The sequence below is a fragment of the Rhinolophus ferrumequinum genome, chromosome 22 (assembly GCF_004115265.2).
Source record: "Rhinolophus ferrumequinum isolate MPI-CBG mRhiFer1 chromosome 22, mRhiFer1_v1.p, whole genome shotgun sequence".
In the NCBI taxonomy this organism is placed as follows: Eukaryota; Metazoa; Chordata; class Mammalia; order Chiroptera; family Rhinolophidae; genus Rhinolophus; species Rhinolophus ferrumequinum.
The window spans coordinates 42,629,672-42,643,991 of NC_046305.1; positions in this window are offsets into that span (position 1 = coordinate 42,629,672).

Sequence of the window (14,320 nt, forward strand, 5' to 3'; positions counted from 1 at the left end):
GGTGGTGGTTATGTGGGTGCATAACATACATGCATAGACGTTCAACCTCAGATTTTACAAGTTTAAAAAAAAAAAAAAAGGAAGGAAGAAAAGGAAAGAACTTTTTGCCAAGAGTCTAAAGATGGTTTGGCAGCACATAAAGGGATGTTGTGGAATCTAGTTTCCTGGTTTTCTTTCCGAATGGGATGGAGTCCTAGCTGCCTGGGGTGTTCAGTGCTTAGAATTAAAGCGATGTAATCAGAAATCACATTTGTTCTGCTTAATTCTACCCTTGGCCCCGTACTGGGTACATCATGATGCATATTTCATGTCACTTAGCATTTCGTCACAGAAGAGTATTTAAGGACATGATGAATAATTAATATGCTGAGCGGAGAGCCGTTCGAGAGCTTCCATCCTGGGCTATCCTCACTGTGGAACCAAATTACTGTGGGACCCTGTGGGGTCCGAAGTAGCCATCTGTTTGTCAGGACTTTCCTGGATATGCCCAAATACCACTGTATCCTTCGTCTTTCGCCCGCCCAAAGCAAACCAGGCTCTGGTGATAAAAGAATGTCTTCCAAATGTACGTTTATGGAGGAACACAGCAACACAGTCTGTGGCACCCCAAGGAAGCCAGGTTAACTAATGGTTTTCCTGACATTGATCATACTCATACGGGCATAATGTGACCCAGGTTTCAGGGCATGGAAATGCCATCCAGAGACCTGAGTTTTATATCCTGGCCCTGTCACCTCCAGGCTGTGTAACCTTGAGCAGGTCACTCACCTCTTAGCCTCAGACTTCTCAACTGTGCAGTGCAGAGCTGGACCAGGGGTCTCTAAGCTCCCTCTCACCTGATATTTCAGGGTCCCGATTCCCCACACTCGGCTCTGCCCATGACAGGTGCTCTGGTCTAGTCAGTGGCTGTGATGATGGAACAGAGGCTGTGGGAATATGTTTGAGGGCACCTCAAATGACAAATGCGTCTGAGCAGATCTTTCTCCCGTCCTCGCCAACATTGATTTTTCCAAGTGTGGGATCAATGTGCTGCTGAGCTGGAGACAGAAAGAGTACACGACGTTCTTCCCTGAGACCACAGGGCAGACAGGCTCTTGCAGGGCTGTCTGCTTCAGTCACCTGCCTCTGCAACTCTTCCTGAGGCTTCTGCAAGCATAGCGCTGACACTGTTGTCTGAGGAGGCTGGGAGGTGGGGGAAAGAGTGAGGATGCATTATTTTCCCTGATTTGGAGTCCAGGGACAGATGCCACCTGGCTTCTAGTAACAGCTTTACGACTTCTTGTCTCTGGAACCCTGAGTCAGTCCCTCGGGGGCTGAGTTTCCTAACCTATCAAGGGAGACCATCATATCTGAGGGCAGTTTGGAGTATTAAATGGCACATGAAAGCTCCTTACGTATTGTCAACTTCATGAGATGGACGTGGTTTTCCTCTTCTTGGGAAGTTTCCAGTGCTCAACAGAAGCCATTTACAAATATGTCCAGCGTTTGGGATAGAGACTAAACGCTGCGGTTTCCCAGGAGTACAGTTCTGCCAGAGTAACAGGAGTATCTAAGAGCATTGCCATGACTTTCTACTTGACATCGAAAGCAGGGTCTGGGCAAAGAACATGTAAATCTATACTAAAAACGAAACCCAGCAGGAAACACGGTATGATGAGGGCCAGACCACTGTGCTTGACGTTGGATGCTCTAAGATAAGTTCCTGGTCCAGAACGAAGACAAATTGGTTAGGCAATGGCCCTGTGCAGGTGTTACGGTCGTGTAGAACAGAGACACCTAATCCAGAGGAGGCAGTGCTGGGGGAGAGAACAGGTGTGGTCTTCCTGGAGAAGATGACATCAAAGCTGGGGCCTGAAAGATCAGCAGGAGTTTGTCGCAAAATGCACATTTTAAGAAAGGGAATTCAAAGCAGAGAGCACTGCATGTACGAGGGTAACAAAGAATGGCTGCATCAGGGAAGACAAGTAGTTGAGAATGGCTGGAGTGTAGAATCCTGCCTCAGGGACCATGGAGGAAAGGAGAAAGGAGAAGGGAGTGCCAAGAGAAGAAGCGAGGGAGCAAAATAAAACCTCCTTCTGACTTCCGATTTAAAAATACTGTAAACAGCATGATGACCAGAGAGGGTAAGTGATTTGCCCAAGATCCTAGTGGGGCGAAAATGATCCAAAAGTGTGTTGGGGGTGAGGTGGGCGTGACTGTGGCTAAAACACTGCTCTCAAGATTGCCTGCCAGAGATTTTCCCATGAGACATTGCTAAAGGTGATTATCACAACAAGAGGAGTTGCATAACAGATTAATAATACACTAAATGTGAGGCGTTTGCAGAGCAGTCAACAATATTCCAGATGTGCCACGCTTCCTGTGCCAGGAGAAACTAATTAAACTCTGGGGATGGGAAGCGCGTGCACGCATGTGTGTGTGTGTGTGTGTGAACAGAGTGAAATCAACTAATCTGACATTTCACACTCTTTCCGTGACCTTAGCAGATAACCTCTATTCAGTAAATCTTGGTTCCTTATTCTTTATTCAGATATCTTTCTGAGGCTTGAGCAGGAATCATTTAGAAACGGAATAGACAAATCCTAGATTTAAAACAACTTCCCCCTCTCCCAGCAGTACCGCCCTTCAAGAGGAAATGTCATTTTCAAATGCAAGAAACTTAAGTCCAGACGAGTTTAGTAATTTCCCCAGAAGACAGCAGCAAGGCAGGAGTGAAACTGGAGCTAGAACTGGGCTTCCTGTTTCCTGGCCCAAGATGCTTTGCTCTGTGCTTGTCTGGGCAGGAGGCATTGTCTTCTACTGCCTGTGCTAGAGGTGATGGGGAAGTCAGAAGGCCCAGTGATGGGGACCACTCCGGCCTTCTCTGGGTGACCACAGATAACCCCAACTATTAATTCCCTATGGGGCACTGGAGTACAGACCTCTGTCACCTTCCACCCCAACCCCCACTCTGCCCTTTGTTTTCATAATGAACATAACTCTAAGGTAAACTACGAGAGGAGGATTTTGTGACATGGGGCTGCTATTTTAGGAATTATGCCACTTTACACCAGCTAATGAAGGATCGCCCGATGAGCTACATCTAAATCTGCCCAGCTGAGGGCCCTCAACTAAAACCAAGGCTTTCAGGGGTCTAGGATGTGAAAATGTAGCAGCAACAGAGAGGGACAAACTAGGCCCTCATCTTGATTTGCCTTTCTTTCCCTTCTTTTGCATCAAATGAACATGCTCAGTATCCAGGAAGTGGACATCCCCTGGCCTGGGATGACGTTTGGCTGATAGCACTGTCCCTCTGCCCCACCCCCCCACACACTGTCTTCCCTCACCTCCTGTTCTCATCAGGCAAGCGGTGGCTGAGAAATGTCTGGACATCTGCCTGGGCACAGCTGGGGTGAGGGCCCTGAGCAGGCGGAATGTCTGTAATCATAAAGTGAGCTCCAAGATCCTGGGCCAAGCCACAGGGAAACGAAATTGGGAAGAACTGCAACCAGGCCTTCTGGAGGTTTCTCTCCAGCGGCTGGCGGTGGGCTCATCAGCTGCTGACTCGAATTCCTGCGGTTATGCTCTGCCCTCTGGTGGTGCATCTGTAGATCACGTCTCCTTGACTTCCTGATTCCAAGAGTATCTGTGACTTGAGCCCCAAACCTGAGCTGGGTTCTCTTGAAAACCCGGAGAAGGACCCTGATGCCACCGGCTCCCTGCAGACAGACAAGAGAGAAGGACCATGCCGGCAGTGGTGAGACAGGAATGCTGAACTGGGCACATGGCACGCACCTCTGCTCTTGCATAAACCGTGGCAGGCTTTCTCTAAAGAACTGGACTCCCCTAAGCCTGTGGTGCCACAGAGGGGGAGTGCATGTTCCTAACTAGCAGTGTTAGTATGGCCATTTTTTCTACATCCCCTCTGTTCTCAGTAGTTCTGGTTTCTCTTCTTCTGTCTCCTAGAACCAAGACTTGTCAAGACGGTGTCAGAAAAAGCTGTCGGTGGATTGGAAGAACACAATCATTAGTCACACTTGTGGGAGGAGCGCCCCAGGCTGGTCACATAGGTTCTGTGCTGTATCGACCCACTTTTAAGTTAATAATTACCATCATGGCAAATTCTCCTATAGAGCTTACTCTGTGCCAGGCAATATTCTAGGCAATTGTTATATGTTTATTCATTTAATGCTCACAGAGCCTTGTGAGGTAGTTCCTGCTTTATCCCCATCTTACAGATGAGGAAAGAGGCTCTAGAGTTTAAATAACTTGTCGGATAGGAGCAGCAGAGCTGGGATTTGAACCTAGGACACCTCTGAACTACTCTACAATCCTGGTTCTATTACTTCTCCTGACACAAAATAGTAGGGCACTGGAGTCAGAGAGGCTGAACACAGAGAGGTGATTAGAGTTAAGGGTTGGAACCACCTGAGGAAACAGTAGGATTCCTGGATCTTACGAAGGGAAGAAGCAAAGGCTGGGTGGCCTCTCTGAAACAGATTCTGCAAGAGAAGTGTCATCTGAGATGAATCCCCCTGAAGGCCTGTCTCCAAATAAGATCATAATGACAATAGCTTCCACAAAATGAATCAACAGTTGACAAGTTTTAACTTGGAAACTCTTAAGCTCCATAAGGATAGGGATTGTTTTAATAGTGACCAGTATCTAGCAATGCTTCACACTTGGTAGGTGCATAATAACTGTTTGCAGAATATAGAATGGATAACAATAATAATTAACATTTAAGGAGCAATTACAACAGGACAAACAATCTTCTAAGGGCTTTACATGGATGATCTTATGGAATATTCACAGCATCCCTACGAGGTATTATCATTACCAGTTTCATTTCATAAATAAGGAAACTAAGCCACCAAAAGTTAAGTAACTTTCTTATTGTCCATCACATAGTGAGGATTTTAACCCAGGTAATGCATCTCCAGTGTCTGGTCCCTTAACCACTATGCTTGCTGTCTTTCTGGGTCAGAAGAAAAAGCAAGGTAACAGGGATTTTAAAAGTCCTCAGGAAGCCCACTCTGGACCAGCAGTCTTCCCTAGAGGACCATTGATGGGATTCAGGGATTCAAAGTACATTTTCTGGGAAGAAAGACACAATAATAGCAGATAACATGTATGTGCTTGCCAACTGTTGAACTGAGTGCTTTTAAACCTCACAGCTCCCTTATGTAGAAGGGCCAGATGGTTGGATTAATCCACCTTGGGCAGAGGTCACAAGGAAACTGTGAGACAGAGAGTTGAGGATGTTAAAAAGAGAGGGTTAGCAGTGACACCGTAGGTGTCTCCGCTGGAGAAAGGTGAAAGCAAAAATTGGAGGGGACTGTTAGATGTCAAGGACAAGGGAGACGCTAAGGCAAAGCAATCGAATGTCATTATCAGATCAGAGGTGTGATGGTAGTGAAGAGGGAGACAGCTAGAAGTTCACTAGGCTTTAGTCATCATCGTTCATCATTTCGGAGACGGAGAATGCATCAAGTATACGATGTGGTCAGGAATGCAGTGGCTGAAACAAAAAGGAGGTCCAGAAATTGGGAGGCTAAGGTGTTTTGACATTGACATTTTCATAAAATGATGAAACTTAAAATTACATTGATAAGTCAAGTGCCGAAGCTTTGTACGTGAGCCAGATCTAATCCTGGCTGATACAGAAGGCGTAGTAGTCTCCTGAAGAAATTCTAGGCAGATTTTCCTTTTTGATAAGAGATGTGGAGAAACCCTTGTCTGTCCATTTCTGCTTTGGTGTATAGTTATTCAAAGGCTTTTTTTGGTTTGTTTTTTGATGCTTGAAGATGCTGCGGCAGTCTTGTGACCACTGGAGAAAGATCCAAAGATTGCTGAGAAGGCATGAGCTCTCTGACATGGTTGAACTGCTAAAGAAACCCTGTGACTACCTACATTTACCCCTTAAGAATATAACTCAGGTGATCATCCAGAACCTTTCTACCCCATGCTTATGAATGAGAGAGGGAAGGTTGGTAAAAGGAGCACAGACAGAAGGGGAAATCTTTCCCAGACACTTCTATCCTTCAACCTGGAATAGCTTGGTCTAAGAAGAGAGCAGAGTTGACAGCTCTTAATAATTGATGATCTTAGAATACGCTGGTAAAGAGGGGATTAGATAAATAATTATAATGAGTTTCCATGAATCATTGTTTAAAAGTTTCATACTTTTCTTTGTTTAAAGCCTGAGGGACGTCATTAAAAGTTAAGAGTATTAAACGCCAAGGGATTGTAGATTTGTTTAGACTTAACTGGTTTTAATGAGAAAATGATCCAATGATTATGTAATTAAGATTTAGAAATAAGCTCCTCCCCTACACACTACTAGAGTTATTAAGTATAATCCTCTATGGGCAGGTTCTTAATATGACAAGCATATGGGTCCCTGGAGGACCGTGAATAATGGAGCAGTTCCTGCTAAGGACCTTCCTTCTTTGAAGAGATGGTGTAATATGCACATTTCAGAAAAACATCCTCAGGGACTATAAAACTTAGATACGTGGCAACAGGCCCTGTGATTGATGCCTCTGAGGCTCGTGCCAGATGGTAAGGAGGTCACTACAACATGAGGCTCAGGGTTGGTCTCCAGTTCTCCAAGACATGCATCACTCACTACAGCCAATAACTTGGTTGACAGCTAGAATGGAATGTGGCGAAACAGGTTTTTGTTTAGATCCCTGATGTTGACTGTCATTTTGGGAGAAACTGACTTCAAATTGGCCCAACATCAGATTGCGTGCTGCTAAAGTACAGCTGTTCTATGAAGTCTTTCCTGACTCACCTTATCCATTCCCCTATCTTCCAGAACAATCTATGACTCATATCTTTCCCTAGTACATGTAGGCAGTAACTGTAATTTCATGTTTCTGTTTAAATAATAATAAGAATACCTCAGATTTTGAGCACCTAGCTCATGCCACGGACACTGTTGAATGTTCTATGTACATTAGATCATTAATCCATATAGTAGCTCTGTGAGGGAGGTAGCATTGTTATTCCCATTTTACAGATGAAGAAACTGAGGGTTAGCAGGTCAACTTATTGACTCAAAGTCTTACAATTCCTATATGGTAGAGTCAGAATTTGAATCTCCTGCTGTGATTCTGGAGTCTATGCTCCTAACTACTATGTTATGTCAATTCCTTGTTATTAGACCAAAGAATATCCTTGTGACCAAGAATTCTTAAATTAAAGAGTAACCTCTCTTCAAATTGTTTTCCTGAGCTCAAAGTTACTCTGCTGTTGCTCTACCATCCTATGAAGACTGATAAGACATAGGAATACCTATTCTATCACAGCCTTCCAAACGTTAAAGAACCAAGGCAGGTACACTTCACAAAACTCAGAACAACCTTCTTTGTATTTGTAGGGTGTCACACAGTGCCTAGCATATAGAAAGCACATGGTACATAAATATTAATGAACCCAGTTCTGCAAAAGTGACTACCCTACACTTTTCGGAAGACTATAGTTAGCTGTAAGTTAGAGAAGCCCTCTAAAGTACCTTTAAAAAATTCTAGGCTTATTTTTTTATAAAATACTGAGAAGTCCAGAAGTAAGCAATCCAGAAGAAGATGATACCATGGATCAAAGATTCTAGGCTTATTTTTTTTGTAAAATACTGAGAAGTCCAGAAGTAAGCAATCCAGAAGAAGATGATACCATGGATCAAAGATGACACAGGACCCCGGCTGCTTTGTATCTTTTTGATCCACTAAACTTAGCATGAGACTGCTTAACTCGTTGCAGCATGGCCCCGGGCAGTGGGGACTGTGTCGGCCATTATAGATTTTTTTTTTTTTTAAGATTTCCTGGGACAATTAAGATTTCTCCCTTTTCAATTATGATTAGCCAACTTATTTTGTAGGGAGAAACTATTTAAATGGCCCTCTGGTTCCTAATCTTTTAAAACTCTAGTTAATCTAAAACTCCATTCTTGTTTACCTTGGTTTCCTTTAGTATGATTATAACACAACATCATTAGGGCAGCTGTAGTCCAAATCCATAAATAGTTCAGCTTCCGCTGTTTCATTAGTGTTTTTCTCACAGTGACCTCAGAGAGGACAGTAACTATTTAAAAAAGGGGTGGGAAGGAAAAAAGAAAAGAAAAGAAGACAAAAAGAAAGAAAATAGCTCTTTATCAAAGTTGTTATTGAAGTCTGAAGAGCATTCTAAGATCATATATATCCAGGGCTTAAACAGACTAGCTAATGACATCTAGAACAGTCTCTGATTAAAAACAATAAATCTGAAGCCTGCGTTTGGGCTAAGGCAAGTGGGATAAATTCCTGCAATAATTATCCTAGTCTCCAAAATGCTGATTGATGTTTAGCAACATCCTGTTTTGGTTTAATCTCCTTGCCTCTGACCTTTAATTTACAAAATTGCCCCTTGCTTCAAAGAAAAGTTTGAAAATATGAGATTGATTCCATAACTCCAAGGGGAAAATCTGGGGGGAAATAGGCAAAAATGCTCCGAATATAAAATTGTTTTAGTCAGATACAGCCAACTCCATAAATCTCACATTCTTGGGATGAAAGCTGTTTCCACACAGGCGGAACAGCTGTACTTCCGGTGAGCTGTCCAGAGTTCTGAAGTGCCTCTGCCTTTAATTCTCCTTGATCCAGTTACACTGCCTGTCCTAGTTAGGCTATGAATACAGTAACACAGTATTGAATTCTATTTAAAAAAAACTTTTAAGGTAAAGTCTATCTTCTGATTGTGTGTGTGTGTGTGTGTGTGTGTGTGAGAGAGAGAGAGAGAGAGAGAGAGAGAGAGAGAGAGAGAGAGAGAGAGAAGAGAGTGGGGGGAGGGGAGGGAGAGAGACAGAAAGAGAAAGGGAGAGAGAGCATGAAAGAAAGAAACAAAGAAAGAAAGGAAGGAAGAAACAAAGAAACACAGAAAGAAATCACCCATAAGCCCACTACCTCCAAGCAACTATGAATAGTATCTAGTTTAATTTTCCTCTGGTATTTTTTCTCTACATATTTGTACAAATTTGAGACGGTTCTGAATATGCGATGCAATTTATATGTTGCTGTTTTTTAAAGTGGTTCTTGTATTTCTTGTTAGTATCTACTCTTTGAACACATCTTTTTTTAAGTAGATGCATTTTATCATGTTCTGTTCCATAATTGTCCAAATTGTGCTTATGTAATTGGATATTATGTTTATTTAAAATAATATTTGTAGAACTATAATAAATAAATAGCTTTGGGTTCTTCTCGGTGAATCTCTGGGAAACTAGTGGGGAAAAAATCCAATCGAAAAAGATTAGGTATTGTCTGATTCTATTTATATAACATTCTTGAAATGATAAGGATGAAGATAAAATTATAGACTTGTAGAACAGGTTAGTGGTTTTCAGGAGTTGAGAATGAAGTGGGGGGGCGGCTGGTTGGCTCAGCTGGTTAGAGCGCAGTGCTCATAACACCAATACCACCGGTTCGATTCCCACATGAGCCAGTGAGCTGCGCCCTCCATAACGAGATTGAAAACAACAACTTGACCTGGAGCTGATGGGTCCTGGAAAAACACACTGTTCCCCAATATTCCCCAATAAAAATTTAAAAAAAACAGAATGAAGTGGAGGTGAGAGGGATGTAGGTGTGGCTATAAAAAGGAACCACTAGGAAATCCTTGTGGAGATGTAAATATTCTTTATCTTGACTATCAATGGCAATATCATAGTTCTGATGTTGTGCTGCAGTTTTGCCAGATGTGTTCATTAAAGGAAATTGGGGAAAGGGTATAAGGATCTTTCTATATTATTTCTTACAAGTGCATGTGACTCTATAATTATCTCAAGATAAATAAACTTTCAGAAAGGAAAATAAAAAGAAATCTGATTTGCTTCTCTGGTGAAATGTTTGTTATCTAGTGGTGACCTTAAGGATGAAAGGCCTTGCTGGATTTCAGCCACGAAGATCAAGCTAGCTAAGGCAGCCATGAGCCCACCAGGAAAACTGCGGTCAAGAAGGGGGATCTAGAGGTGGCAGGAGTATGAGGACCTGTGGAGTTTCTGTCTCCTTCCACTCTGCCTTCTGTCTCTGGCTACCAATGGGGGAGAGCATTTTACTGTCTCCCTTTGGCAAAGGTTTCTGCAACTTCTGGGAAAGGAAACTGATCACAAGAGGTTTAGAAAGTGGATAGTCTATTCTTTGGTTATAGTCATGCATCGCTTTACAGTGGGGATACATGGTGAGAAATGCATTAGGCGATTTCATCGAATGTCAGTGCACTTACACACACCTAGACGGTACAGTCTCCTGCACACCTAGGCTTATGGTACAGCCAACTGCTCCTTAGGCTACAAACCTATACAGCATGTTACTGTACTAAGTACTGTAAGCAATTGTAACACAATGGTAACTATTTGTATATCTAAACATAGAAGAGATACAGTAAAAATACAGTATAAAAGATAACGTGTGTGTGCATGCAGGCGTATTGGTGAGACAGGGGCAGAGCTGTGGAGGGAGGCACCCTAGTAAACATCAAAAAGAGGGAGGGAGGGGGGCACAGAAGGAAAGAAGAGAAGGGGAGAGAAAGGGAGGGCAGAGATTGAAAGCGATCCAGAGAGATAAAGCTAGAGACAAGAAATAATAAGAGGGAGAGGATTAGGAGAAGGAGAGGATTAGGGGAGAGAGAAAGAGAGAGAGAGAGAGAGAGAGAGAGAGAGAGAGAGAGAGAGAGAGAGAGAGAGAGAGAAATGGGACTGGGAGGTGAGAGGGAGAGAAAAGAAGGGAAGTGAGTTTGTGTGCACATGAGCAGGGGTGGGCAGGCATAGGCAGGCAGAGGACCTTGGGACTCCCCACCTCCCCAAACCTCTCCCCTCATTTCCTTGCTAAAGCCAGGCACCAGCCTCTAGCAGGCACACAATGAGTGGCTAGCATGCTAAGCCTTCTCCTATGCCAGTTTGCTAAGATAGAAAGACCACATACACATAACTTTTATTACAGTATGTTGTTATAATTCTATTTCATTATCAGTTATTGTTGTTAATCTCTTGCCATGCCTAATTTATAAATTAAACTTTATCATAGGTATGTAAGTACGGGAAAAAACAGTACATATAGGGTTTGGTACTATCCACGGTTTCAGGCATCCACTGGGGGTCTTGAAGGGTGTCCCCTGTGGATAAGGGGGGACTACTGTATATACACAAAGTCACACTCCCACTCATGTCGAATAACTGAAGTTAACATATTCGGCTCAAAAATGTTTTTATTTTAACCCTTTTTATTTTCTTTTTTAGAGTCTTTCACCTTACAGTTTATAAACACTGTAATTTAAATCTTCCTTGACATCAAAAGATCAGTTATAATTTTGTTTCTTGTGCTGTGCTATATGAGTTGAGAATTGAAGTCTTTAGCTGAATCTGTACCAGCTGCAGAACATATTTGAAGCTTGTGTTCTTAAATAAATTTGTATCAGTGGTTTCGAAAAAATAAATATCTTTTTAAGAATAGAAAATGGTTTCACAAACTCTTAGAAATAGCAGACTAGCCTTCCTATAAAATAACTCATTGGCTCAAATCCTGAAGCAGGCTTCTCTTAAATGGTCTTGCTCTAAATAAAATTATCTTGGCCATTCTTATCAGTGGTCTTTGACTTTTTGAGGTATAATTTGCCATTTAAAAAAATTAACATCAGTAACCACTTCCACCACCTATTCAGCCGCTTCTCGGGTTCTAGAGCCCTTCCTTTAACTTGGCAGGATAATCGTACCATTTTGTGAATTGGAGGAAAGAGCTTGCTAAAATGGAAAGGACAAAGTCGGACATGTGCTCACATATTTATTCATTGATTTTATTTGTAAGTATTTGTTTAAAATCTTACTACTCTAAGGCAGATACAGTAGTAACTAAAATAGACAGGCTCTGTCCTCACAGCACTTTCAGTCTGTTCCCAGCTCCCTCACGTTCCTCTGTCTGGATAGTTTTGAACAAGTCACCCCACCTCTCGAAGCTCATTTGTAAACTGGGGGAAATGCAGAGGAGTCGTGAGGATTACAAACAGATAACGTAGGGTGAACACAATGCCTGGAATATGGCGGCTACTTAGTAGATTTCATTCAGGACATCCTACCCAGCGGCCTCATAACCAAATATTTGTCTGTGAATTCAAATAGTGGCAAATAGCAAGGTCTCGGAAAGTCTGGGTACTAGGGCATAGAGAAAATAGTTCATTTCTAAAGAGCAAAAGAGGTGGTTGCAATTCATGGATTATTGTATCATTGTTTCATTTGTGACACCTATGGGGCAGCTGTATTAATATGCTACTGTGAGCAAATATCTCTCCAGTTCCTTAACGCCTGTCAGTAAATGATAACTTTAATTCCATAAGGTTGTCACTCACAAACTTACATTTCCTAGAGCAAGACTCTCTTCAGTTGTTAGTTTGAACCGGGAGGACACACGTTCTTTAGAATCCTAATTAATGGCTTTGATAATAAATGTTTGCTATCACAGATACTTGTTTCACTGCCTCACCAAATCTACACAGGAAGGAAATGCACAATCTTTTTTTCCTTCCAGCGGATAGAAACAGATTGAATACTTCCTTCAAAATATTTTTTTAACCCATCCCCCAAAGCATGACATACTCATGCATGTTCAATCATTAAATTAAAGTTCTTTATAAAGGTCACATAAATACAGAGTCATGATTAAAGTCGAAGAGTAACACAAAACAAAGGAAAAAGAGATTTCCTGTAAAGTGAAGGTAGCTTGGTTTCATATAGTTTGCAAGATAAACAGAAACTCCGCATCACAATCATTTGGGAAACGACCATGAGCGGCAGTCCCAGGGGAGGTGATGGCTTTGCCCACAGAGGGACTCAAGTTTACACAGAGGAAGGAGGTTGGAAATTGGGGCCAAAACGCAACTGGCCTCCTAGGTCCATGGGTTAAAACGGCTTTAACTTAGTTTCTGTCAACTGCACAAGGAAGTGTATTTCTGGAGAAAAGCAGGATTCTAGATGTCGAGCCCAGTTCTCTGAATTCAGGAGAGATGGACATGCCCTGGTGTCTGTGGCCTGGATCCCCAAAGTAAGAGTGAACCCCTGTAAGGCACTGACAGGTAACACTCATTCTGCTTTGTATACCTCAGCTTTTCCTGTTTTATGTCTGTCTTTTGCTAGTTGAGGCCAGGGGTACAATTCCCTAGCATACTAAATCAACTATTAGTTTAGTGACAAAAAAAAATAAAATTCAAACTATTTGTCTATCTGGTTGCCCAACTGTTCAACTGAATTAACCAGCAGCTTGCAAGAGTCCACAGTCCTTATCCATAAGCCTAGTGTTGGCTAAATTGATTGGTGAATTCATTGGCCACTTAATTCAGTTCAGAGAATGGATCCCATTCAGATAGTACATGAGACCCTTCAGGTCCTCCTCCCTTGCTTTTTTGTTAGTGGAAGCAACAAAAGCTGTGATTATTCACTGAGTATTTATGTTTTTACTTTGCTTTGCGACAAGCCTCTTCTCTTTCCCACAAGCTCCTTGCGTGTGCCCTGGGGAGTGGAATACTTCCCAACTAGAAGAAAAAAAAATTCAAGTTTGGAAGAGATGTTAAAAATGATCCGATCCAAATAATTCTCCAGGATTTCCGTGTCCCATAATTGTCTTCGTAAGTTGTTCTTGCTGGACATCTCCAGTGAAGGGGAGCAGATGCCTTCCTAAAAGAGACCATGAACTGCTGGCATAGGTGGAAGAGAAAGAGATGGAGAGGAGAGTAAGACAGACAAAGCTCTACCATTTATTGAGCACTTACCCTGTGTGACCATGAATTACAGACATACTGTGTGATTTGGGCTTGTGGCTCTAGAGTCAAGCAGCGTATCTGAGTGGAGTTAACATCAGAGCGCGTCGGCCAAGTCCATCCCTCTTGTTTTTTCAATAATATACTTTCCCGATACCCTCACTTTTCCTGAGGACGTAGGGGAAGACAGTGGCTGCTTGCCTCTTTGCTGCCTGCAAAAGCCTCCTTTGTATGGACCTGGAGGCAGCCAAGTGGCTCTTCCCTTAAAGCTCGTACAATGCCTTTGCCCACATGTCTCTGGTTGAGCAGGGATTTGAATCCAGGCCTGTTTACCTTTAAGGCCTGGACTCTTAAGCAGCATCACTGCCTATCCAGTCAGTTCCCTCCCACCTTTCACCTGCTTTCCATTCTCTGTCATGCCTTTCTGCATCACCCTCCGCAGAAATGTAAGTGCCAGGAGGAGGGGAAGTGGCAACTGCCTGTGCACGTCTCAAAAAGTATTCTTAGACTTTTTTTAAGGTAATGGACTGACATGGTTTGTTTTAAGATGATAAAGCAA